Source organism: Callospermophilus lateralis, unplaced genomic scaffold (assembly GCF_048772815.1).
Source record: "Callospermophilus lateralis isolate mCalLat2 unplaced genomic scaffold, mCalLat2.hap1 Scaffold_63, whole genome shotgun sequence".
NCBI lineage: Eukaryota > Metazoa > Chordata > Mammalia > Rodentia > Sciuridae > Callospermophilus > Callospermophilus lateralis.
In genome coordinates, this window is record NW_027514713.1 from 3,635,775 (window position 1) to 3,663,320 (window position 27,546).

General features: G+C 41.4%; 1 pseudogene; it reads left to right on the forward strand.

Annotated features, from left to right (window-relative positions):
* The first annotated feature begins 19,862 nt into the window (after positions 1 to 19,862).
* LOC143389582 (malignant fibrous histiocytoma-amplified sequence 1 homolog pseudogene) lies at positions 19,863 to 23,191 on the forward strand (annotated as a pseudogene).
* The last annotated feature ends 4,355 nt before the right edge of the window (positions 23,192 to 27,546 follow it).

Sequence of the window (27,546 nt, forward strand, 5' to 3'; positions counted from 1 at the left end):
CTCCAGCCAACTCTGGGCTTCCTCTTTCCCTGTATGTTTTTTTTTAAAATATTGTTTGTTAATATATTTATTTTAATTATTTTATATTTTATTTTAAACATCTGACATTATCATTTTAGAACACTGCACATATTGAATACTTCTTGTTATGAACATCTAATTGCAATTCCAGAGGTCTTCATGACATGCAATTTTTTTAAAGAAATGCTGGGAAAAAAAAAAAAAAAAAATATATATATATATATATATATATATATATATATATATATATATATATATATAAATGCTGGGAATACATTTCAAATAATGCAACCAAAAAGAAAGGAAGGAGAGGAAATTAGCCTGTTCCAAGATAATGTTTCACCATTAGGCAATAATCAGAAAAGGAACATCTGATCTTGGATTATTTTTATCTTACTATTGTTAAAGAAGACAAAAAAACTGAGTAAGAATTTGTTTCACTAAAACTATTAAATAGGACTCTGAAGGTTAAATGACACAAAATACAAACCAAATTGGTGAAGACAAAAATGAATTTATTTTTTTTTAGGCCTGAAAAAATCCAGGAGTGAGTCTCAGCTTAGCTGTAGCTTGAGAGAGCTCAGATGAAGACTGACACTTGCAGGGTACACACCAGTGCTGAGCACTGTTCTCGGCGTTTCCCAGGACTCCCCTGGTCCTCACACAACTCCAGGAAGAGCTATAACATGATTCCTTTTTTACAGGTGAGAAAACGGATGCCCAGAGACTCACCGTCCAGAGTGACCCCCGAAGCCAAGTTTCATCATTATTCCTCCTGTGTTCAGAGTCCAGTTTTGCTCCCCTCTCCTCCCCCTGCCTCTGTGCTGCTGCCATTCTCTCTCAGACTTTCCCTTCCTGGAAGCAAGGCCACTGAAAAGGCTGAGCCTGGAAACCCGGGAGCGCCAAGTGCAGCCAAAGGAACCAAGGCTCTCTCTTCCAGAAGCCACGACAAAGTCTGTTTCTCTTTGGGTTGAAACAAACATGGCAGAACCTTGTATTCTGATTGGACAAAGCTAAACCAGAGGACACCCCACTCCCCCAACAGGACAAGGGAACTCCCCTAGAACAAATGGACTTGAAGCCAAGGAGATTAGGAGCCCTGTTCCCAGAGAAACTGAGGTAGCTACAAGGAGGTTAATGAACGCTAGGGAGTGAACAGCAGGTGGGCTCTACGCTGTCAAAGCTCACCGCAACAATTAAAACACTTCTTTCGCAGTGATCTCATACAAGTACTTGGTCTTATATTCTTGGTCTTATATTCTTGGTCTTATATTCTTAATATAAGTATCCAGGAATTTTCGTGGCAACTTTCATTTTTGTATAATGAATATGAATAAAGAGAAAAGTATAAGAAAAATTGAACCAAGACAGGAAAGCAGTGATGTGTTGACATTTATGGGGTACCTCTGCCCTGCCACTCATGTGGGTTTTGTGGGGGGGGAGTTAGTTGTAGTTGGACACGATACCATTAATTAATAATTAATTAATTTTTATATGGTGCTGAGGATCGAACACTGTGCCTCACATGTACTAGGCAAGCACTTTACCGCTGAGCCACAACCCCAGCCCCCATGTGGGCTTCTGATCCCTCCATGTACTGTGGATTTGCAGAATCTTCACTTTGGGGTGAATGGAGGAGCTCATCCATCCCTAGAATCCACATGGAGCAGAGACTGTCCCCAGTGCTATCAAGAACAATGTCCCCCTACCCAGGTGCTTTAACATAAGGCAGGGTGAGAGAGAAAGTGCACAGGTGAAAAGAGGAGTGGTCTGCAGATGTCTGCTTGATTTTAGCCCTATGAAAACCTTGGGAAACATACTCAGCTTATCCTGCATTTTCCTCACCACCCTGTCCCATGTGGACCTCACCTTTAATGTACCCCAGCCACCTCCTACAACTTGCCCTGAGTTTTCTAGTGTACTGCCCTACTTCTTATGACTCCAAGTTTAGGCTCTCCTCTGAAATCAAAAGAGCCCTTCCTTAATCTTTTAAGTATGCTGACACTCAGTATTATAGCCTAAATAAGATTCCTTAGAAAACTTGGAATGGAATGACTGCTTGACCCAGTTATCCCACTCCTCAGTTTATTCCCAAGGAACTTAAAATCAGAATAGTACAATAATGCAGCCATTACAATATTTATAGCAGCTCAATTCACAATAGCCACGCTAGATGGAACCAACCTAGATGCCCTACAACATATGAACGGATAAAGAAAAGACAGTAGAATGAATGAATCAGACTTATCTTTCCTATCCTTATATATGAATATAAGACCAATGTAACTCCACATCATAGACAACCACAATAATGGAATCCTAATTGGAACAAGTTACACTATTCCATGTCATTCCTTGTCTCTGTCATGTATATCTAGAAAGAACAAATAAATTTAAAAAAAATTATCTCCTAAATAGTCTTGATGTTATCCCATGGAGTAAGAAAAAAAAAAAAGAAAAGAAAAAGACGAAAAAGAATGAAATTGTAGGAGAAAATGCTGTCCCCCCCACCCCACCCCCCTGCCAAGGGAAGCAAACTATAGAGGGCTGTGTGTGGTACCCATCGTGGGAAAGATGCTGCCCAGCACTTGCCAGCATTCAGGAGGACTGAATGGCTTGGGAGGTCGGGCAAGCGGACTCAACACCTTGTACCTGGGTGCCAGGAAAGAGTTCATGACGCTTCTGCGGGTCCTTTAGGAGCTGGATGACTGCCATCAGATGATACAATTCATTGCCTGTAACTGTTTCAGAGACTCAAACACTAGGAGCAGATCATCAGTGTGGTGCCAGAGGGCTCTGACCTCAGCCCTGTCTAGTTCCAACATTCTGTCAATAACTCCAATGAAGATATTTATGGCATACTTATCAAATTCAGAGTTGAGGCAATGCTGGGAAAACAGTGCAATGTTGCTGCATGACATAAACAGGATCATACAAGATATGCCACAGATCCCTGATGAGATGTGAGGGTGATGAACTGTTAAGCCTGCACTCAGGTTAAAATAAACACACCCAACTACAGGACTGTGGAGACATACCTTAGCAGCCACATATATAGAAAGGCCTTTGGTTTGGCGCTATGTGTGGTATGAGTCAGCACTTCTCTGTGGTTGCCCAAAAGCAAATGTGGTCTAACATTGCATTGATGGAAACAGAATATTTAGACTGTGGCTTCTACGAGGCTTGTTGTGTTTTATGAGACGCAGACCACACCAAGAGTCTGTGCTTAGTTCCTAACCCTACTCTCAGAGAAACACAGGCTTGCTGAAGTTCAATAGGAAAGTAAGGACTGGAAACTCCTGTAAGGGCATGGAGGGGTTTGGTCTGGAAAATAGAAAGCATACATGAAACATGAGACCTGATGTGATAATCTGTCCTACAGGAGAAGGGTTCCATTTATTCTGTGTATTACCTATGACTAGACCCACACAAATAACAGGACTTAGAGGGGAACAGGTTTTAATGCAAAAGAAAGACTTTCCAGACACAGCGGTGCACACCATTATCCCAGCAACTCTGGAGGCTGAGGTAAGAGGATTTCAAAGTTGGAAGCCAGCCTCAGCAACACCCCATCTCAAATAAAAAATAAAAAGGAATGAAGATGTAGCTCAGAGGTAGCGTGCTTCTGGGTTTAATGCACAGTACTAAAAAGGAAGAAAGAAAACTTTCCAAAAGATGGCTTACATATAGCAAGTGGAGAGAGGCATCCAAACCATGCTTAGGATGGTGGAGAGGAAAATGAAAAGGTGGGATGGGTTGCTTGATCAGATCAGTGGTTCTCAAACTGTGTTCCTCAGGGGTGCCTTGAGGAGGGAATGGGGCACCACAGGGGCATAAGCTTCCACCTCTCACATCCAACTCCAAACAGAGCAGGTCTCCAACCAACAGAGGGACCCAAAACAGGTTTCTGCTGTATAGGAAAAGTCATATTAAGCCACTAGACTGGATGGTCCTCATTCAACCTTGATGTTCCAGGAATTAGTGACTTTTGAGATGATTTCTAGGAGGAAGATTGGGGTGAGGATGCAGCATGTGAGCTCTTCAGCCAGAAACCTGAGCCTCGGACCCGTGTATATTCATTTCCTATTTTTGTGTAACAAGTTCACACAAATTCAGTGGCTTGAAAGAGCACTCACTTCCTAGCCCCCAGTCTGTGGTCAGAAGTCCAGACATGGCATGGCCGAGCACCCTGCTCTGGGTCTCACAGGCTGTGCTCCTTGATCAAGCGCAGGCGCCTCTTCAAACTCCCATGGTTGTTCCAGATTTAATTTCTCCAAGGCTGATGACCAAAGTCCTCACTTCCTTCCTAGCTGATGGCCAGGGACCACTCTCAGGTACTTGCTACATGTTTCCCTCCTTAGACTGCTCACAAAATGGCTGCATGTTTCTTCAGGGTCAGCAGAAGAATCTCTCATTTCAGTTCTCTTTCCTCAGGGAAAACCCAGACCCTCTTTTAAAGCACTCACCTGATTAGCTCAGGCCCACCCAAAAGGATAGTTTCCTTTTGACTCTAAAATCAGTTGATTAGGAACATTACTTATTATCTTCACAATCTCTTTCTCCTGGCTGTATAATGTAACCTCATCAGGAGAGTGAATTCCTGTTATCTTTACAAGTCCTGTCAACACTGAAGGGGAGGGATTCCACAAGTTGTGTACTTGAGGAACAGGAATCTTGGGGGCTATCTGAAAATTCTGCCAACCACATCTTGCTTTTTCACTCAAAGCTGTCCACCTGGGTTGAGCTGCTCAGCCTCTCTGAAACTCAGTTACTTGGTTTATGAAGTGGAGATAATGATTCCCCAAGAGGTTGCTGCGTAGTTAAATTAGTTGATACACAAAGCACTTAGAACAGTGAGCGGCAGGAGAGGAGCTCTTCAGGAGGAACTTGTAAGGTCTCCTTAGGCAAAAACACCCAGCACCATGAGGAAAGACAGAAAACAGTGGAGCTCGGGCCATCTATAGCCAATGCACTCTGAGGCAGGAGCAGCAAATGTCAGATCACACAGCTTCTTGAATAGGTGGCTTCTGTTTTCAGAGACCACTGGCCAGTTCTGTTTGCTGTCACTTCCACTATTTGGCTTTGATCTCCTCTGCCACTTTGGGTGTCCACCACCTGCCATCTTCCCTTTTCTTCTTTCTCTGTAGCTTCTCTCCAGATTCTCATCTTTTACACTGCAGGATTTGCCACAATCAGCCACGTCAGCAAGTAAGACCACCCTTTCCTTCAGGCCAGCAAACATCCTTTGGTGGTCTTCCTGACATCGGTTCTTCCTGTTAGCATGCACCACTCATAGGTTCTCAAAAAAAATTTTTTTTTCCAAATCTGTGTTTGATATTGTTTTGGATTCCTAAAGTTATTAAATTTTGACTTATTTTTCCTTTAAGTAAAAATTCTCCTTTACCAAAGAGATAAATCAAAAACAAGTTAGCATCAGAATTTCCTCTTGATAGGAAAATCTTCTAGTACAATTAAAACATTATTCATTTTACATAACAATTCATTTTCAGAACTTTTCTCTCGTGCAAAGTGAATCATCCCTGGTTTGTGACCTAGTTTTTGTGATCTAATGAAAAATAGAATGAGAGCTGAGCAAAGACGAAGGGCAAGGCAGTCCCAATCTGGAGTCAATGGGAACAGACACCGCCGTCTGATCATAGTGGGTACTCAGTAGAAATTTCTCACTTAAACTGAGATGTCTCCGTGGCAATCTGTTGAACAAAATTGAGGAACTGTCTCAGTAAGAGACGACCCTGGAGCCGCTTAATTAGCATTCACCAAACTCCAAGGTGAAATGGAGTTTGCGACACAAACAGAACGAGCAGCAATGCACACAGTTCATCACAGACAGCTTGTATGGACAAATGAGTCGACATGCTTTATCAGTTACATCTCCAGTGCTTGTTGAAATCCAGGTGAGGTCATTGCTCCCATCCTGACCTGTTCTGTCATGCCACTGCCAAGCCAACACTATCATCTCTATGCTGTTTATGGAGGCTGAGCTCTGCTCACCCAACTGTCAGCAGACACCCTCTGATGATCAATGCACTCAGGCACAACATGACATGTGTCCCAGGAGCCCATGCCCAAGAAGCAGCACAAGCCCCCAGGGCACGTGAACTTTAGAGAAGATTAGGACATGGAGGTGTCTCTCCCAGCTGAACAACCCACGCAGAGGCAAAGAGCAAGACAGTACTCCCAGGGATCACCCTGACAGGTAACCATCAGTGTGCAGCATGAAAACAGCTGACACAAGAGGATGAAGATCCTTTAGATATGCAGACCCCTTCTCCATTCACAAATGTGGCTTACATGCATTATTTCATATGATCCTCATGGCTATGAGAAAACTTGCTATTACAAGTGCAAGTTGGTAAAATGACTATGGGGAGAAATTTGTCAATAATTGTCAAATTTATTAACACATATTCATTCCCTTTGATACACTCATCCTACAGATATACTTACACATGTGTGAAATGGTGCAGCATTGCTTTTAACAGCAGAATATTGAAACAACCTAATGTCCATAAATATAGGGGTTGCTTAAGTAAAAATTGTGCTATATCCTTCAAAAGATATATTGTTATGCAAAAAGGTAAGATAAAGAATCATCAATGCTTTGTTAGCATTTTGTCAAAAAGAAAGGCCAAGAGAGAAAAAAGGAATGTACACATATGGTAATAACTTGTGTGTGCGAAGAAAGTGAAGGTACACAAAAAAATGATATCTCTTGGAAGAGAAACAGGGAGACCAGGGACAGAGTAGAAGGGAGACTTGTCACTGTTTATCTTGTCTTATATTTTGGGTACAATGCTCATCAAGATGTTGTACATACAGGGAGAGAGAAAAAAAAAAGATGTTGTACAGTTTTGGGCCAGGCATGGTGGTGCAAACCTGTAATCCCATTGTCTCAAGAGGCTGAGGCAGGAGGATCATGAGTTCAAAGCCAGCCTCAGCAAAAAGCAAGGTGCTAACCAACTCAGTGAGATTCTTTCTCTAAATAAAACACAAAAAGGGCTGGGTATGTGGCTGGTAGAGTGCTCCTGAGTTTATGCGTGTGTGTGTGTGTGTGTGTGTGTGTGTGTGTGTGTGTATGTGTGTGTGCGTGTGTGTAGTTTTTGAAAGCAAATAAGGTTGTCAGTGTTAAGTAGCCAATTAATGTATATAATGGCATCTAGAGACTAGAAGCCCTATAAATGTCTGGTTTATTGCTGTGACTCTTATAATTTTTTTTATTTTTTATTTCTTTTTGAGTATCAGAGATTGAACCCAGAAGCACTTAACCACTGAGCCACACGCCCAGTCCTTTTTAATTTTATTTTGAGACAGGGTCTCACTAAGCTGCTTAAGGCCTTACTAAGTTGCTGAGGCTGGCTTTGAACTAGCAACCCTCCTGCCTCAGCCTCCCCACACACTGGGAGTACAGGCATTTGTACCACACCTGGCCCTTTTTTTTAAAGGAAGAAGTTGAGTTAATGTCTCTCTTCTCTGCTAAGTTGCAAGCAAAAAGAACAGAAGTATGCCTTGCACCCACAACTGGGCACAGTGTCTTGTACTTAGTGAATCTTTGTAGAATTAATTAACGAAGGAACCGATGAGTGAAGTCTAATGTCCTTAGTGATGGGAGTAAGGGCAAGGTTTTGGGGCTACTTAAAACATACCATAGCTCATCTCACAGTACATTTTCCATTAGTCACAGGTGTTAATAGGTCCGACACAGTTGAACCCACCCATCCACAGCTGATCCACACAGGAAGGCTGTCTGCTCTGCTGGGTCTTCTTTCACTCTGTTCTTTAACTGTAGGTGTCCCTGGATTTCCGGTTTAGTCCCTTCACTTTCTCTCCCCTCCCTTCCACAAACTCCCTGAGTTACCTACCTAATAAAACTACTTTAGTGGGGTTGAAACACTCTGGAGAATGAGCTCTGAAACCGTGTTAGTTTTTTCTTTACTATAACCCTGGGAAAAAGTAAAGAAAAGGGTACTTAATTGAGTAAACAAAAATTCCACCAATTTTGTAAAAATAATGCAAACCTTCAAGCTATTATAAAGGGCAATTGAAATCAAGACAAACAAGACATAACAAGGAATGTTCAAAGACTGGGCCATATTATAGACATATGAGAACAATTCAATGAAAATAATCAATGAATAGTCATTGTCACCACTGCTCCTTTAAAATAATGTCTGTTGTAAAAATAGCTGAAGTTTTCATGGGGAGTATAAGTAACAGTTTAGAAAGAAGCATGCAAAATTTAATGTCATCCTGCATCCAATGAACATTCAACAACTCTAAAATATGTGAGTGCACACCCAGGGGATACACAATCAGCTCAAAGGGAGAGGAATGGCCTCCAACAACCCCATCACCATGAGCAAGACATACCTTTGTTCTGTGATGGAAATAAATATCAGATCACTTATCTCATTTTCAGGTTTGAAGCTACCAGGATGAAATTAAGTCTATGAAATACAAGGAAGACTGTTTCCTAGACATGAAAATTGTATCCATTGATTACAGCTCTATAAAAAAGAGACAGAGTGAAAAGAGAAGGAATGAAGATTGTTCCTCAAAGGAAGAAAGAAGCTGTGACTCTGGAAGACAGCGATTTAGTAAGGTTTCCTGGCTATAGACAGAAAAGAATGAAAAGAAATCTGACAAGGTGAGAGGAAGAGCTGGCCACCAAACTAAAGAAAAGATCAGGGAAATACAGGGGGAAAAATTTTAAAAGTAGAATAGACAGGAAGCTAGGAAGAAAGAGTAAGAAAAGAGGAATTCCTATTTTAAAGTCCCATTTCACTCAAATTCTGACGATGCAAATGACAGCAAGGTCCTGAATCTATTGTCTCCTATGATATCCTCATAAAATGCCTTAGGTTTACAAGTCTGTTTACAATTCCCAAGATGATGGCCTCAGTCAACTGCAGCCTGGGGTCTCAGTAGCCAAAGTGCCCTCTCTAACCCTCAAGCACTCAGGAATTATACGATTCAGAAACAAAGACACTAGGGGGAAAAGTTGCTGCCATTTTTGTAAGGAAAGGTGGTTTACGCTTCCAACGATTGAGGAGTTCTCTAATACTTAAACTGCAGCAACCTGGAGACACTCAACTAACAAGATGATCTGTTCATGCAAGAATCACGATCATACATAATGATAAAGGTAAATAGCTACAACCAAAAAAGAAAACGTTCTTTTTAACTAAAAATGCAAAATGTTCAAGAAGCAGCCTCTTTATATGCTATGCCCACTAATCTGAACTGCTAATGATAGTATCAGAGCTATAATTTGGTCCCAAAGGAAACATTTAAAAAGCTCAAATAAATAAGCTAGAAACCGTCCATTCCCCCAAATGGTTGTAACATCTTTTTAAGTATTTCCATAGCAGTACCCCTGTGCTACTTCAATTTTTTGCTGAGAATAATATATTATTATTAAGGAGATAACATTTTGTTTCTGTGGCTTAAGATTTTCACTAATGCCTCTGAGAGAAGAATTTCACATGAACACTGAAAGGTGATAAGGAAATGAGACAGGAAAGAATATTCTTCAAAGACAGACTCCAAAATCTGAGTAATTTGGGAGTAATTAGAGAAATTAGTCTACTAAGTTCCATAGATAAAGAGAGGAATGTAAACAGCACAATCCAGAACATAAGGTGGGTTGGCAATGAGTTTCCCAGAAAAGACAGGAAGATAAAATTGTTCTTTGAATATAAAGATGATGCCATTGGACACTCTCCTTCCCACAAGCACACACCTTTTCTCCTGCTGCTGATACATTTTTGCTAACTTAACCACACTTTCTTCCAATTCTGCAAACACATAACTTGCTTGCTGTGGCTGCAAATCCCAATGACAATTGTTAATAATGCCCCAAGGACCAAGGTCCCACTGGCCCCCTGTGCAACCAATTTTGAACTGAAGTTAAGCTGGCAGGTGTACAATGAAAGGCAGAATACTTTTCCCCAAAGGAAGCAGGATGTAGGGCCAGACACATGCACTATAGCTTACTGAAACTGTTACATGTCCTTCTGCCAGACTCATCACAACACATTAGGTAGTGGGGTTAGCTGTAAAATGGCTTATCAGTTCCTGGCTATGTGATCATAGACCAGATAAGTTTTCTGTGCTTCATCAGCCAATTGGACCTAATAAAAACCCTTGATCTCATTTGCAAAGTGGGCATAATAAAAACACCTACTGATCTCACAAGGTATTTTGGGATGCAAACTGTTGATATACCTGAATGCACTTTGCAATAGGTAAATATTATCAGAGTACAAGGTCCAGTTCTAAGTACAAAGAAATGTTATTTCAGGGAATGCAAACACAATGCTTTCTAGATAAGCCACAAAAACCATGTCAAGATTTGGGAATATTAACAAGGATATTATCTTGTGGGGGAAAGGGGACAAAAATTGGGCTATTTGACAGTCTTTAAATATATGAAAAGCATTAATTGAGCTGCTGGAACAACAAAACTAAAACCAAAAGAAGAGGAATTGGGTTTGCACTTTATTATAAAAGATATCAGTAAGTTATTCCTACAAAGAAATTTTGATTGGTGAAAGTTGGGATACAGTGAGACAATACAATATTCAACCCTAAAAATCTTTTATAAACTGACAAACACTTTTCTGAAGCCATAAAATACAAACAATCAAGAAAATGAACAAGTGATTTTAGTATTCTAAAGCAATGTTGGCAAATTTTTCTGTAAAGGGTCAGATGATAACTATTTTAGGTTTGAAGCCATATGGTCACTGTCAGAAGTACTCAGCTCTGCTGATGTAATGAGAGAGCTGTCATAAACAATACTTACGTGAAGGGGCTTGGCTGAGTTCCAGTGAAACTTGATTTACAACAATAGGTGGCAGGCTGGATTTGGCTGGTAGGGGATATTTCTAAAAGTTCCTACCAGTTCCAGAATTCTAATCTATAAAACATACCTTTAGCAAATGGTGACAATCAAATCAAACAAAAAATGCCACCATATTATTTCCTATTGCCACTGAGTAGAATGTCACCAGAGTAAAGGACACTCTTCCTGTCTAGATCATGAGAATATAATTAATTGATCTTCATAATCAGCTCATTAGGATGATACATCATTTGTGATTTTTTTTCTCCTTTTTAGCAAAACATAAAAATGTTTACATATGTTTATGGCTGCAATAGCCAGACTTTGTAATCCAAGTGTATGATATTACAATCTGGTGCACTAGGAAGCATATGCCATATGCTCCATTTCTTCATCTTGTCTGCTGGCAGAAAGTATTTTTAGATAAGGTAAAGACATGTGGGAAGATGCTACCTCTGTCCTTTTTCTAGCTGTTCCTCTTCCATCTTAACCTTCTTCCTCTCCCCACCCTACTCTTGCAAGGAATACTGAAACAGCCCAGGTAGGAGGTCAAGGGCAGGCAGTAGAGGGTCAGACAAGGTGAGGTACCCAGAGCCAGGCAGACCATATTCTAGGAAGCATTAAGGATTAAAGCCAGAAATTGATTCCATCCTTGAGTTCATGGGCCAGAAAGGAGTGCATGCCACTATGCTGGGAAATCAGGCCAAACTGGAAGAGAGTAGGAAGAGTGGGCGTGAAAGGAGAGTTCAGGAAGGAGATGGGGGTGTAATGCCAGAGGCCCATTTCTCTGGCACCTTGCCTTGAGGTGGGCAAATTGACCTCCTTGAAACCTTGAGGTCAGAGCAGACAAACAACCCCCCTTTATTACCGTGCCTGTAGCCAAATCAACTTGGACTTTGATCACATCAAATTCTCTGCTGTGCATTTATATCTTGATACTGCCTGGTGTGAAGGCTGCATGGTTTTTGTTTGTTTGTTTTTGTTTTTGTTTTTTAATCTAATAGGTGAAGTGCACTTGTTGGCCTAGTCATTCCAAAGATTTAACACACACACAAATATGTATTCTATAACCCATAAACATATTCATGTACAAATATGCATATATGTGCATGTATATTCAGTGTCCTTAAGAGATTGTTTATGGAACATCCTGCAAATACCCAGGTTTGTGGATGCTCAAGGATTTTACATAAACAACATTATATTTGAATATAGTTGACACACATCTTCCTGTAGGCTTTAAATCACCACTAGATTACTGATATTAAAATAACATAAATGAAATGTAAATGACAAGGGAAAAAGGTCTGAACATGTTCACTACAGATGTGATTTTTTTTCTGAATATTTTTTCAATCCATGGTTGGTTGAATCTTCAGGTGCAAAACTAAACATACAGAGAGCCATCTTTCTGTGCATGTATTTTTAAAATTAAGGTATCTTCTTTGTGCATTAAAAGAAATGACTTGTAGACACCCTTATTTTAAGTATTTTGACATCATGTTTAGAACTTAGAAAATATATAGGGCTGAAGACTTTCATACAACTCAAAGCCTTTATGGACAACAACCAGCTTGATACATCTTGGTATCTATATATATGAAGGTTTTGAAACCTTGATTTATTTGTGGAATCACTTGGGATAAAATAAGGACAGACTGATGTTCTCCTGAACGTGGACTGCAGATACTATACCCATATAGCTTTTTGTTATTTCTGATGTGAGTAACAGAAGTTAGAAGCCCCAGATAGTTTAACAGGAAGAAAAAAAATAGGGGATCCAAAAGGCCATGAGCAGGAGTTCAGCCACTACTGGATTCAGGTTCAGATGACAAGAACCAGAATGCTATTCTCCATCCGAACTGTGCTTCCACAGGAGTGGATCTATTTCTGGTCCCAGATGCATGACTACAAGCAAATGGCCTATGGTTCCCATGGGGTCATATGCCCTTTCTGGCCCAATCCCAGGGTCTCTGAATGAAAGCCACCCCTGGAAGCTGCAGATCTAGATGGACTTAGGTAGGAAAAAGTAGGCCCCCATGAGAAAACTGGGAGCTTTCCCTCAAGAAGGAGGAAACAAGGCTGAAGAGCAGACAGAGATCTGAGAATTCAGGGCATCCATTGCTGCGAAATAAAAAGCAACTTAATAGAGTGCAGCTGGCTAATGGCAGAAAGGAGATCACTGAGCCGGAAAAATGAGTCCAAGTCAGAAAAATATGAAAATGGGAAAGTGGATAATTTGATATGGGCTACAGTGCCTAGCAAGGCACAGAGACATTTCCTCTGAAAGCTACCTGCTGTCAGGGGGCTGCACTGCTGTTTAAGTGGGAGCCACGGGGGAAACAAGACCCACTAACTGCCAACACAGTTACAGTCTTCAGTGATGGTAATTCAACATTGATGTGTGCCGCCCTGGAATGTTCTAACCATATTCTGTCATATCTCACCATAGCTCTAATGACCTGAGGTCCAGACACCTCTGTCACTCCTTTTATATGTACAACAGTGACAGGAGCTGTGTGTGTGTGTGTGTGGAACACAAGTGTACCTGACGTATCTCACTGCTTTGAGCAGCCTTTTTCATTCTCCATTTTGTAGATAGGAAAGGTAAAGAAAACTTACTTTAAAGGAAAATGAAGAAAAAAAACAGTTTATCAAAATCTACTCTCGTTATCCAAATATCTTAAAATTATACCTGCTTTCTGTTAATTATTTGGAGCCTACATTGAGAAAAATTTAGATCATCAGGACAATTCCAGAGAAAACTTGAAAAGCCATTGATTGGGCAAATCAGTATGAACTCAATTCTGATCCATATAAATGAATTTTTCTTTTCCATGTAGAAAATAGGTGATTTTTCAACTCTGCACATTGCTGTATTGAAGAACATATGACATTTTAGCCAAGATCTTGAAACTCACAGACCCTGACTAATGCTAGTGGTTATTGTGCACTGCAAATAAAGATGAGATAAAGTTCTGTGAAGTTTCTAAGGAGGTACTAAGACAGTAACTCCCTTCATGTCAGGAAATTTTCTTTCTCTTTTTCATTTTATAGTTGTAGTTGAACACAATACCTTTATTTTATTTTATTTTATCTATTTATATGTGGTGCTGAGGATAGAACCCAAGGCCTCATACATGCTGGGCGAGTGCTCTACCACAACCCAACCGCTCTCTTTCTTTTTTTTTTTTTAAATCACATTAAAAGTTCTGCTTTCCAGTGGTCCATTAAAATATATATATATTAATGACTCATGTTTATGTTTCATTCCATCCTCGATGGATCTATCCCCAGCCTTACCTAGCTTACTTACATCATGAAGTTTCCAAAAAGTCTAAATACTTTAGGACTTTGGTTCATTTTTTCTTACTTACAATTATAGATTTTTGAAAGATCATTTTAAAATGTGAAATTTCCCTTCGTTTTTCAAAGCACTTGGAATGCTGCAGGCAATCAACTGAGAAAAAAACATCGTTCAATGTTTTTTTCTCACGGAGAATTTATGTCTCAAAAGATGTTTTTTAAAAAGGAAAGTATTTAATATGTCTCTCTAGCCAGCCCAGAAACTGCTATAAATTCAAAATTCATTCTCATACAATGTTCTTAATTATAAGATAAGTAATCTTTCTGTGTTCATTTAATTCCATCCTATTTATTTTTTCAAGTGGAATGACACATTGCAAACACCATTTCAGAAGTTTTTTTTTTTTTTTTTTTAATAAAGGCCTAATCCCACAGCTTGTAGGACATGTCTCAGAATAATGTCTTAACTCCAGGAAAGCTCAGTGACTCTAACATCCGCTCAAAAATTAGAACTTCCCCTCATGAGGTAAGTCACCTTTGCCAATACAATTAGTGGTGATTTCTAAAAGTGGGTCTCAAGGAGCTCACAGCAGGTAATCTGCTCCCCTCCTCTGTGCCTTGGAGATGTAGTAAGGATTAAGACTTTGTTCTACTCCTGGATTAGATTTTTCCAAAAGGCAAAAACCAGGATAAGAAAACAAGAGATGCTGAATACTAGCTCCAATACCAGACTCAGTCTCACAAAGAAAATCAACATTTTGCTCCAAACATACATGCACACTTCCCCCTACACATGGACAGTCAGAAAGCATGCTGTGCACGTGTGTGCACACACACAAACACACACACACACACACACACACACACACACACACACATACATACACAGCTTCTCATACTTGGCTTTGGTAGACTGATTTGAGATTTTAATCACTTCACATATGATTTTTTTTTTCTTAGACTAGCCCACATGTAAAAATGAACCCAGCAACCACTTTACAATATAGTTGACCTATTTGACAGCAAACAAATCTTTCCAGACTAATTCACCATATCCAGATTTAATAGGGCAACATTCTTATCAGGCTATATCCTCCCCCTTCTTAATTTAGACAAATTATGGATTAATTTAAATAATTTGTGAAGCATGCGATGTCAATCAGGAAAGAAGATTGCATTCTTATTTTGTCTGCTGTAGATTTATAAAGAGTTTGAAAAGAGCTTGGTTTCAGAGTTGCAGGGCTAGGACTTCAGTAATTCCTGCAACTAAAAGCAATCTCACTGTGATTGAAAATGGAGGTGTCAACTCAGGCAGGCTACAAATTGCCAACAGAGGGAAGAGCCATTTTAAATTACTTCCAAACCCCAAATAAATTCTCCTGAATGGAAATCTGCCTTTATCCTTATTTCCTATCTCCAGGAGATGATATTTGTTTTACTTATTATGACTCATTCCCTCCACTGCTTTCTACTAAGGCCAAGGAGAAATGGGCAAAATACACTTGCCAATAGCCTGCACCAGACTTCACTTATGGCAAAGGGCATATAACCAATAAGACTATCCAGTAATTTATCATATAAAAGAAAATATACCTTACTTTTGAATTGCACTTTACCAAATACAAGATTATTGTAAATTTAAAAAATGAAAATATGTAGAAAGTGCTTTGTTAAGTTTAAAATTCCCAAATGGATTAGTTATTATGGGTCACTTCAATTGTTCCTCACAATAACCTTTTCAGTAAACTGAAGGTGTAATGTTCCATCATTTTTGTAGATTCTGAAGACTGACACAAAAACACTGAATAGGGCCATGCAGTTAGTAACAGAAATGGTGCCTGATCCTGTAGCGTTTGACTTTTTCTCCTGTAATCTCTTCTTAAATAATATAGGATTTTAAAAATAAGCCTGTTTGTGCATTCAACAAACACAGAAAGCAATTTTTTTTTGGCCGGGGGGGGGGGGGCGTAGGGTAGGGGACCAGGGATTGAACACTGGGCCTTACCAGGTGTTGAGCATGTACTTTACCACTGAGCTATATCTCCAGGCTTAGGTTTCTTTTTATCATAACTTAGTTATATTACTAAGTATGTATGTAATTTACTTAAAATTTAGTAGCACTGGAATATGTCCTAAAAGTCAGTCCCTTATGGTTATACTTACTATGTTCACATGTAACATCATTTAATCATAAATTGTTTCATAATTTTTCATAGTTTGGAAATTTATGGGGAAATAATATATTCATGGTTAAGAAGTAAGAGCTTCTCAATTAAGGACATTAATTTCACCCAATGGTTTCTCTTTTGGTAAATGACCTTAGGATGGTCCAACTGTGGAGTTGAGACCATCTCTCCCACCATGTTTGTTAGCTTCTGCTCCACCTATGGTGTTTTCTACAGCTTGGTCAAATGTAATTACCTTTCCTTTGATGAAAATCTTCCTGTTCCTCAGTAAAGGAAGGGGATTAAGAAGGAGTGAGGGGGAGAGGGAAAGGGGAAGTACTTGGAAATGAAACTGATCAAATTATGCTATGTGGATGTATGAATATATCACAAGGAAAACTCCCTACACGTGTAATTATAATGCACCAATTAAAAAAATAATTAGAAGGGAGACCAGTAGAGAAAGGGGGATTAGAGGGAGGGAGGAGGGGAAGGAAATACTGAGGAATGAAATGGAACAAATTATCTCGTGTGAATATGTCACAACAATGAACCCCACTACTAGGTATAATTATAATATACTAACAATTTTTTTTAAAGAAAAGCATCCTGTTCTTAAAATATAAAAGAATTGGATTTTACTTCTGAAAGGGTTTCAGAGAGCAAAGTCAAAAGAATTTTCAGAGTTTTAAGTCAATAAGAAAAGGTGCATAGGTATGGAATAGATATGTCACACGTCAAATCTTCATACATTGATAAATGGAAGGGTGAACTAATTAAGCCACTTTAGAAGACATCTTGAACATAATTTGGAAGCTGAATATATACCTACCACATGGCCTAGTAATTCCCTATAAGAACAATCATAATAGCATATTTTTGGTAATAATCCCAAAGTGGAAACAACCCAAGAGTCTATTAATAGCAGAATAAATAAGTAGATAGAGTTAAATACATAGGAATTGGAATATTCTACAACAATTAAAAAGAATGAGCCATGGATAGAGACAATATATGGATGAGTCTCCAAACTGTATGAATCTCCATACAGTTAATACTGTATGATTCCATGCACGTAAAATTCAAAAGCAGGAAAAATCTATAGTTATAAAGTCAGAACTGTGATTAAGTTGGGGATGGTGGTAGTGAGAAACAGTATTGTACTGGAAGTTCTGAGTACATTGGCATCCTCCTGAATGGAATAAAAAGACTGATTGCAAAAGTCAAGAGAAAACCCATAGGGGATGATTTGGGCTACTACTCTCAAAATTTAGAAGAAGAGCTGATCATATAGAATTCTACAGAATAGATAGTGATACTCTAGATCACAAAACGTCTGTAATTACAGCTCAATATTGTCAGTCTTTTTTTTAAAATTTTGTGGGTAAGTAGTGTCATACCATTGTTACTATTTGTGTTTCCCTAAAGAGGAATGATATCAAACATCTTATTATATGTTGATTTGTTCAATTTTTAATTGGATTTACTATATTTTTTTCAATAGGTTTATAGGATTCTTTATATAGTCTGAAAACAACTACTTTGTCATGTATATCTGTAACAATTATTGTAGGTTGTTATTCCTTCACTCTATTTAGGTGTCCTTGAGCCAAGACCATACTATTTTATTTGTTATGGCTTTATTGTAAGTATCAATATCTAACACTATAAATTATCTTTTTCCTTTTTTTCTTTAACATTTGTTGGTTATTAATGGTGCTTCACATTTCCATTTAGATTTTGGACAAGTTGGAAAATTTTCACAAAAAGCAGCTGACTGATTTTAGATTGAAAATGCATTGACTCTATAAATCAAAGTGGGTAATCTTTATAATCATCTAACATGTAATGGTAACATCACTCCATTTTTAAAAAAATCTTTGATTTTGCTTAATACCTTTTTTAGCTTGTATTACAAAAAATTTGCACATCTCTCATTAGATGTATTGCTAGTTACATGATTTTTTAACATTATTATAAATGATAGTTTCAAATTTTATTTTCCAATTATTTGTTGTTAATATAGATACATTTGACTTTTGATATTGAACTTGTATTCAGTAACCTTATTAAATTCATTTATTATTTTTAATAGTTGTTTTATAGCTTTGTTTAGATTTTTCTACACAAACAATTATGCAATCTGCAGAAAATAATTTAACTTTTTCATTTTTAATCTTCATGACAACTTTTTACATGCCTTATTGCATTGGAGAGAATTGCCAGTGCATTGTTAAATATAGCAATGGTAGAAAACATCCTTGTCTTGTTCCCAACCTCATAGAGCATTTATTATATTATCAGGTATGAAGTTACCTACCATCAAATTGAAAAAAAAAAAAACCCTCTACTGGCAGTTTGTTGATTTTATAATAACAAATGTTCAACTGAATCAAATTACTCCATCTACTGAAATAATTTCCTGCCTTATTCTTTTAATGAGGCTTTAATTGTTTTTAAATGTTTAATCAACCATGGAGTCCTAGAATAAATCCTATTTGATCATGTTGTATTATCTTTCAATGTCATTGAAATTGATTTGCTAAAAAATTGTTTTAGTTTTCATAAAAGATAGTGAGTGGTACTTTTCCTTATATGTTAGATTATGTGGAGCTGTGATGAGATTGATCTCATAAAATGAGTTAAAAATCATTCCATTTTTTTTTTACTCTTCTCTGGGAGTGTTTGTGTAAGATTGGCATAATTTCTTCCTTAAACGTTTGCAATAATTTTTTATGAGTCTGGAATTAATTTCTGGAGACATTAACCCATGGTACACATTTTAAATAGTAGGTATCACATTATTTTGATTTTTAATTTCTTCTCATGTCCATTTTGATTTTGGTTCACTGTATTTAAGAATAAAATTGGACGTGGGGGCCGCTCCGCCAGGCGGCGCTGCCGCTTCCCGATCGCGCCCTCCCAGCGCCAGGGACGCAGCGCTGGCGCTCCTGCCTGAGACCAGGGAAGAGGAGACAAGGAGGCGCCGCCTCCCCCTCCTCGCGGCTGCTCCCCGGCCCTGCGCCCGCAGCATGCCCGCCGCGGAGCGGAGCGCCGCCCTCCTCCCGGAGATCGTGGAGGCAACGACGCTGCCGGCCGCGGGGCCGCGGCTGCAAGGGTAGCGGGTCCGGAGTTGGGCACCCGGGCGCCGCAAGGCGGGCGGAGCTGGAGGAGAAGCAGGCATCCTCCGCGGCGTGGCGGGCGGCGGCCCTGCTGCCCGGCGCGCCCATGGCCCTGGAGGACGGAGAATGCGAGCTGCACTCCGCGCCGGCCTCCGCCTCCCCCCGCGCCGCGTGCTCGGCGCTCCCCAGAGCTGCTCTGGTGGCCGCCGCCCCTCAGCTACGGGCGCCGAGCCGCTAGCTGCGCTAGGACCCATAGCCGCTGGCCGCCGAGGGGCGGAGGCAAGGGAGGAGTGGGAGCGAGAGGGCCCGGGAGACGGCGCCGGCCCGGGTGCAGCACTGCATGCAGTTGCGGGCTCCGTGAGGGTGTCGGTCCTGGGCCCCGCCATGGCTGGGAAGGACAGTGGCAACCTGAAGACGGTGAGGTTGTGGCGGGACGCCGCCCTTCGCGCCAGGAAGCTGAGAAGCAACCTGCGACAGCTAACCCTTAGCGCGGCTGAGGGCTGCCCCGGGGCCGGAGCCGGAGCGGATCCGCTCGAGTCCCCCGACGCTCCCCAGCTAGTGCTGCCAGCCAACATCGGGGACATTGAGGTGCTGAACCTAGGGAACAATGGCCTGGAAGAGGTGCCTGAAGGGCTGGGGTCGGCGCTTGGCAGCCTACGCGTCCTGGTCCTGCGCAGGAACCGCTTTGCCCGGCTGCCTTCTGCGGTGGCCGAGCTGGGCCACCATCTCACGGAACTGGACGTGAGCCACAATGGGCTGAGAGCCCTGGGCGCGGAGGTGGTGAGTGCCCTAAGGGAGCTGCGCAAGCTAAACCTCAGCCATAACCAGCTGCCTGCTCTGCCCTCCCAGCTGGGCGTCCTTGCCCACCTGGAGGAACTGGATGTTAGCTTCAACCGACTGGCACACCTGCCAGACTCACTCTCTTGCCTCTACCCCCTGCGCACCCTCGATGTGGACCACAACCAGCTCACTGCCTTTCCCCGGCAGCTGCTGCAACTGGCGGCCCTGGAGGAACTGGACGTGTCCAGCAACCGGCTGAAAGGCCTACCTGATGATATCAGTGCCCTGCGTGCCCTCAAGATCCTCTAGCTGAGTGGGGCCGAGCTTGGCACTCTGCCCATCGGCTTCTGCAAGCTGACCAGTTTGGAGAGCCCCATGCTAGACAACAACGGGCTGCAGGATCTGCCCACCCAGTTCAGCCAGCTGCAAAGACTCAAAATGCTCAATCTCTCTTCCAACCACTTTGAGGAGTTCCCTGCAGCTCTGCTGCCCCTGGCTGGTGTGGAGGAGCTTTACCTTAGTCGCAATCAGCTCACCTCAGTGCCATCCCTTATCTCAGGGCTGGGAAGGCTTCTCACTCTGTGGCTGGATAATAACCGCATCCGATACCTGCCCTGCCCAACTCCATTGTGGAACTGACTGGCCTGGAGGAGCTGGTGCTGCAAGGGAACCAGATGGCGGTGCTGCCTGACAACTTTGGCCAGCTCTCCCGTGTGGGGTTGTGGAAGATCAAGGACAACCCACTGTTACAGCCCCCTTATGAGGTCTGCATGAAGGGGATCCCCTACATCACGGCCTACCAGAAGGAGCTGGCTCATTCCCAGCCAGCCATGCAGCCCCGTCTCAAGCTGCTCCTGATGGGGCATAAGGCTGCAGGAAAGACCTTGCTCCGACACTGCCTCACCGAGGAGATAGTGGAGGGAAGCCATGCAGGAGGGGACAAACAGAAGAACTACCCACCTTCCCCTCCTGCCAGTAGCAAGGGTATTGAGGTGACCAGCTGGACAGCTGATGCCTCCAGGGGTCTGAGGTTCATCGTGTATGATTTAGCTGGTGATGAAAGCTATGAGGTGATCCAGCCCTTCTTCCTCTCCCCAGGAGCCCTGTATGTGCTGGTAGTCAACTTGGCTACCTATGAACCACGCCGCTTTCCCAGTACTGTGGGCTCCTTCTTGCATCGGGTGGGGGCCCAGGTACCTCATGCTGTGGTGTGCATTGTGGGCACGCATGAAGACCTATGTGAGGAGCGGGAACTGGAGGAGAAGTGTCTGGATATTCACTGCCAGATCGCCCTGCAGGAGAAGCACGATGCAGAGGGCCTGAGCCGTCTAGCCCAGGTGGTGGATGAGGCCTTGGCCCGGGACTTCGAGCTGCTCTCTGCCAGCCCCCATGCAGCCTACTATGGTGTTTCTGACAAGAATTTTCGGCGACTCAAGGCCCATTTCCAATACCTGCTCAACCACCGGCTGCAGATCCTGTGTCCAGTATTGCCTGTTAGCTGCAGGGACCCCCGCCAATTGCAGCGCCTTCAGGACAAGCTTCTTTCTGTAGCTGAGCACCGAGAAATCTTCCCCAACTTACATAGAGTCCTGCCTTGATCCTGGCAGGTGCTGGAGGAACTACATTTCCAACCACCACAGGCACAACAACTTTGGCTAAGCTGGTGGGACTCTGCACGCCTGGGCCTGCAGGCAGGGCTGACCTAGGACCGACTGCAGAGTGCTCTTTCCTATTTGCATGAGAGTGGCAAGCTGCTCTACTTTGAGTATAGCCTGGCCCTCAAGGAGCGTGTCTTCCACAACTTCACCCGCCTCATTGACATCCTCAATGTCTTTTTCCAGAGGGATGCTTCCTTGCTGCTGCATAACTGCTACTAGGGACCAGTGGAGAGAGTGAGGGGGAGGGGGAAAGCTCCCCAGTGATGTCGCTGCCCACCCAGAGCCAGGACCTGCTCCGGGCCACCCAGCTCCATGACTATGTGGAGGGCTTTCTGCTGCATGGGCTCCTGCCAGCCCATGTCATTCGGTTGCTGCTTAAGCCTCATATCCAGGCTCAGCAGGACTTGCAACTGCTGCTGGAGCTGCTGGAGAAGATGGGACTCTGTTACTGCCTCAATAAACCCAAGGGCAAGCCTTTGAATGGGTCCACAGCTTGGTACAAGTTCCCATGCTATGTGCAGAACGAGGTGCCCCATGCAGAGGCATGGATTAATGGGACCAACTTAGCGGGGCAGTCTTTTGTGGCTGAGCAGCTGCAGATTGAATATAGTTTTCCCTTTACCTTTCCACCTGGGTTGTTTGCACGCTACAGTGTCCAGATCAACAGCCATGTGGTGCACAGGTCAGATGGTCAATTTCAGATCTTTGCATATAGAGGAAAAGTTCCTGTGGTGGTGAGTTACAGACCTGCCAAGGGGGTCCTGCAGCCAGATACCCTGTCCATTGCCAGCCATGCATCATTACCAAATATATGGACCTCGTGGCAAGCCATCACCCCCTTGGTAGAGGAACTGAATGTCCTACTTCAGGAATGGCCTGGACTGCACTACACCGTGCACATCCTCTGTTCTAAGTGCCTTAAGATAGGGTCGCCCAATCCACATGCTTTCCCAGGGGACTTGCTGAGCCAGCCCAGACCAGAAGGAGTGGCAGAAATCATTTGCCCCAAGAACGGCAGCGAGCGAGTGAATGTTGCCTTGGTTTACCCACCTATGCGACTGTGATCAGCCCCTGTTTCAAGAAGAACGTTGGTGAAAAGCACAGAAACCAGTGACTTGTGGACTGTGGGATTTCCATGGAGAAAATAGAACATCACAACTCACCTGGGAACCCTCTGCACCTCCAAGCACATGCTGGGCACTGGAGTGAAGACGAGCTCAGGGTGCTTCCAGAGGACCACCGCAGAGGTATTGAGGGGGCGGAGAAAGGACAGAGAGAGCATGGAGCTAAAGTTTCACAACCGGAACCTCAGAACTGTGATCCTCCAAGGAGAGCGCTACTTGAAGAAAAGAAAAAAAAAAAAAAAAAGTCGAATGGCTTCTCAGGGATTTTGTTTTCCGTGCACATATAAGCCATAGTTACAGTACAGTGGCAGTATTTAGAGCACTTGGGTTTCAGTTCTGTTCAATGTGAAAGAGGAATCAACTGACATTCATTGCTGTTCCGTAACTAGTGTAAAATATGTATATGTTTGTCTTTATTTTTATAATATGCAAATATATTTAAATTTATACAGTTTGAAGCTTCTAGCGTTAGTTAACACTGGGTGCAATATTTTGCATGAGAACTGTGCCAAGATGGGGCTGATTTCTTATTTTAGTATATTTTTTTGTTCTTTTCTTTATTCTTTAATCGCCTTCTCAGATTTAAAAAAGAAAAGAAAAAAGATGTCTGTGTATCTGTTAGCCCACGGATCTAGTGTTGCTTCGTAGATTGACAGTCATCCACAGGATCCTTCAACATGCATTTCAGGCAGTGTCCCTTCCCATCTTTATCCAAGGTCCCTGCCTGTAAGTCACTGGGCATGGTGGCAGAAGCATTCCTGTTCCTTACCCACATATCATTAGTGTTGAGTCAGAGATGGGGCGCTCTTCTGGAACAGAGTTCATGGAAAACCTCAGTTAGTGTAGCTTAAGGTCATCAGGAGTCTGTTTTGAATCATGCAAGGGGCTCTGCTAATTATTACCTCTCCTTTCTAGAACAGGTCCAGAATTTAGCAGAGCACTTTGTGAGCCCTCCACATCTGGTCTGTGGGACCTTCAGGTAGTGAGATTCCTAGCTGGGGAGCATAATCCCACACTGGCTCTTCATACAGAGCCTCTTGTAGGACAATCTACTTCCAAGAACTAGTAAAACACTTGTTTTGAAATCTCCAGGAGGTAAAACTTAAAAAGCAAACCCTACAAATTGCTCTCTAGTCTCCTCCTAATTGGGGTCAAACAGCATATGCTGCAGTAGTAACACATTCTTTGAAGAATGTAAAGGACTCTCTTTACATCTGCCTTCTGCGCATGTTGATAGAAAATGTGCAAAACTGTTTCTCACCAGTGTCAGACAGAAGAGCGAGTCAGCTGGTGTTACTCTTTCACTTTGTTTAGAAAGCACAGACTGTTGGAATGCCAAAGTGGTCTCCATATGTTCAAAAGAAAGAATGAACAAGAGGGCTGCACTTCACGACCTCACAAATCAATTTTTATAAAATATTTTGTGCCCCAGGAGTTAACTTCACTGACTCCAGAAGTCCCGGTTAGGATTTCCTTATCATCTTAAAAATCAAGAGTGGGATAAGATTGTCTTTACATTTTTTGAAATACTTGAATATATGACACTTCAAGTTGGAGATTTCATTTTCCTTTTAGAACACAGTCACAAGACTAATCTGGTTAATCCTTTTGTCACAGTTCTCCTGTGTTTGTGTGTGTGTGTGTGTGTGTGTGTGTGTGTGTAAATTGAATGGTAACATTTACTTGCTTTATGGACCATTGAAATGTTGGGCAAAAAGTTTTTTTAATTGGCATGTGACAGTACTTACACTGTCCAATCATCCGACTTGACCAGTCCTTTGAAAGAGACTCCCAAGCGTATGACTTTGGGCCAACTCCCCTTAGGGGCATATAAATGGAAATAATGCCCCTTCGGGTGACATACTCTCAAAGTGTTTGCTATTTTCATGAACATAAATGCCCATGTTCTTAATATCTGCTCTTTTTTGACCAGTCATGTTTTGTGCTGTCATCTGAACCCTAGAGAAGCAGTGTAAGAGGAAACCTTGCTGCCACGTGTGTTTTGGCCAAAAGATCCACATGATAAGAGGGTCACCACAAGAAGCTCCAGAAAAAGCAAAGCGTGAAAACTTGCTTCAGCCTGTGGGGGGAGGGTTGGAGATACAGAAAACACTCTGCTCTACAGGAGTTTTCCACAATGTCTATGTAGGAAATTCCGTTTTCTCTTTCAACACCCAGGAAGATTTCAGCGGCCCGCCGAGGCTGACAGGCGGCAATTCACTAAGCACAAGAAGAATTTTTTTCCAACCACGGAGTCCCTTGCCTCTCAAAGAAATGCTCTCCAAATTTGTTATGGTTTCTATTCCTGCAACTTATGGTATCAGAGCCACTTCCTGGAATTGTAAAAGTGCTGCCAGAATAAATGTTTTTCCCCTTCTAAGAAAAGAAAAAAAAATGACAGTGCTCATATTTGACACTTGTGCATTGGACTCTCTTTTGAATGAATAAAGAGGAAAGGGTTTGATGTGACTCCTGATGGTGGAGTGTATGATGTTTTTCATGCCACAGTCTGTGAATTGTAATTGTGGTTTCTCAGTTCACTGTGGTATTTGGGCAGAAATTAAAAAAAAAAACAATAAAAATACAAAGAAATGGTTAAAAAAAAGAATAAAATTGTCAAATCTCTCTAAGTAGTCAAATTTACTAATATAAAGTTGATCATAATATTCTCCTACTATCCTTTTACTACCTCTATGATCTGTAGTGATGACTCCTTCCACCCCGCCCCCATGTTAAGTTCCTAACTTGTGTTTTCTCTTCTTTTTTCCTTGATTGGCCTGTTAGGGATTTATCAGTTATATTAATTTGTCCAAGCTCCACACTGATTTTTGCCAAATTTTAAATATTGCATATCATTTCCTATTTCTTTAGTTTCTTCTGGTATTTTGATTATTTTCTTTTTTCCCCTATATGTTTAATTTGTTATTTCCTAATTTTTTGAATTGAGTGTTTAAATCATTCTTTGAAACATTTATATATATGTGTGTGTGTATATATATATATATATATATATATATATATATATATATATATGAAAAGTATACATTTCCTTCTGTGTTAGTTTTTTGTTACTGTGACCAGAATATCTAACATAAACAATTTAAAGGAGGAAAAGGTTATTTTGGCCCATGGTTTTAGGGGTTTCAGTCTATGGTCAGCTGGCTCCATTGCTATAAGTCTGTTGTGGTGAGGTAGAGTGTCATGTTGGAGAGGGTGTGATGGAGCAGAGCTACTCATCTAATGTTGGCCAGGAAGCAGAAAGAGAAGAGGAGGATGGGAACAATACCTTTCCAATCACCTACTACCTGCAACATGCCCCAGTGTATACAGTTTCCAGCACCTCCCAGATGTCCATTCAGGTATCAATGAACTAATACACCAATAAGGTTTGATCCCTCATGATCCACTCTCTTCCCTAAAGTCCCACATCTGAAAACTGCTGCATTGAGGACCAAGCCTTCCCCAATGTGTTTAACACATAGGGATAACACAACCTATTTATTTATTTTATTTAAAAGTGTTTTTAATTGTAGAGGGACACAATATATTTTTATTTATATATATTTTTATGTGGTGCTGAGGATTGAACCTAGTGCCTCACATGTGCAGGCAGGTGCTCTACACTAAGCTATAACCCCAACCCAACACTACTGATTTAAAAGGATTTAAGGGGAAAGAGATAATACTATAAAGCACTCAGAACAGTGACTTACACAAGAGACACTGTGGGATATTCAAGATCCAAACTATCACACTTTCTATGTAGTACTATAGTTTCATCTCACATGTTTTTATATGTTAAATTTTTATGATCTTTATCATTAATTTCAATATAGCCTCTTATTTACATTGTTATTTCTTCATGAGTAAGTTATTCAAAAGTGTTTTGTTTAATTGCCAAATATTTGGAGATATTCTAGATATTATGAGAAATAGAAAGCCATTTTCAGAATATAGTATTTAATGTTAATTGGGATGTAAGATCCAAACATTAGCCATTTTGAGCTTTCCAATCTGTATCCAATTGTAGTCATTTTAACTGAAGCCCTTCCCTTTGCCCTCCCCAATCTTAAAATTAGCCACTTGTGTAGATTGTAACCCCAAGCTCCTCCTATCAAAACAAGGGGCAATGGTGCATTAGGGATAACAACAGGGGAACTGCCCACCCGAGTATGCTTGCTCCCAGAACTTCCTCCTGTAGAAGTAAAGTTGGCCTTGCCGGCTACCTCTGAGCACATGTTTGATTCCTTGCAGCACCCTAGTATTTCTAAAAGTATCTTTGTACTATTGAGTCCTAATTATACTTTATATTTTTCAGAACATATATAATGATTCCAGTTCCTTGGTGTTTACTGCAGCATACTTTATGACCAACATGTGTTTGATTTTGTTCTATGAGCATTTAAAAGAACTCATGTATATTTAAAAAGAATGCAGTTGTTTGTTATAGTATTATGTTGGTTGATCATATTTTTCATTGCTTTATTGATTTTTATTTTCTTAAAA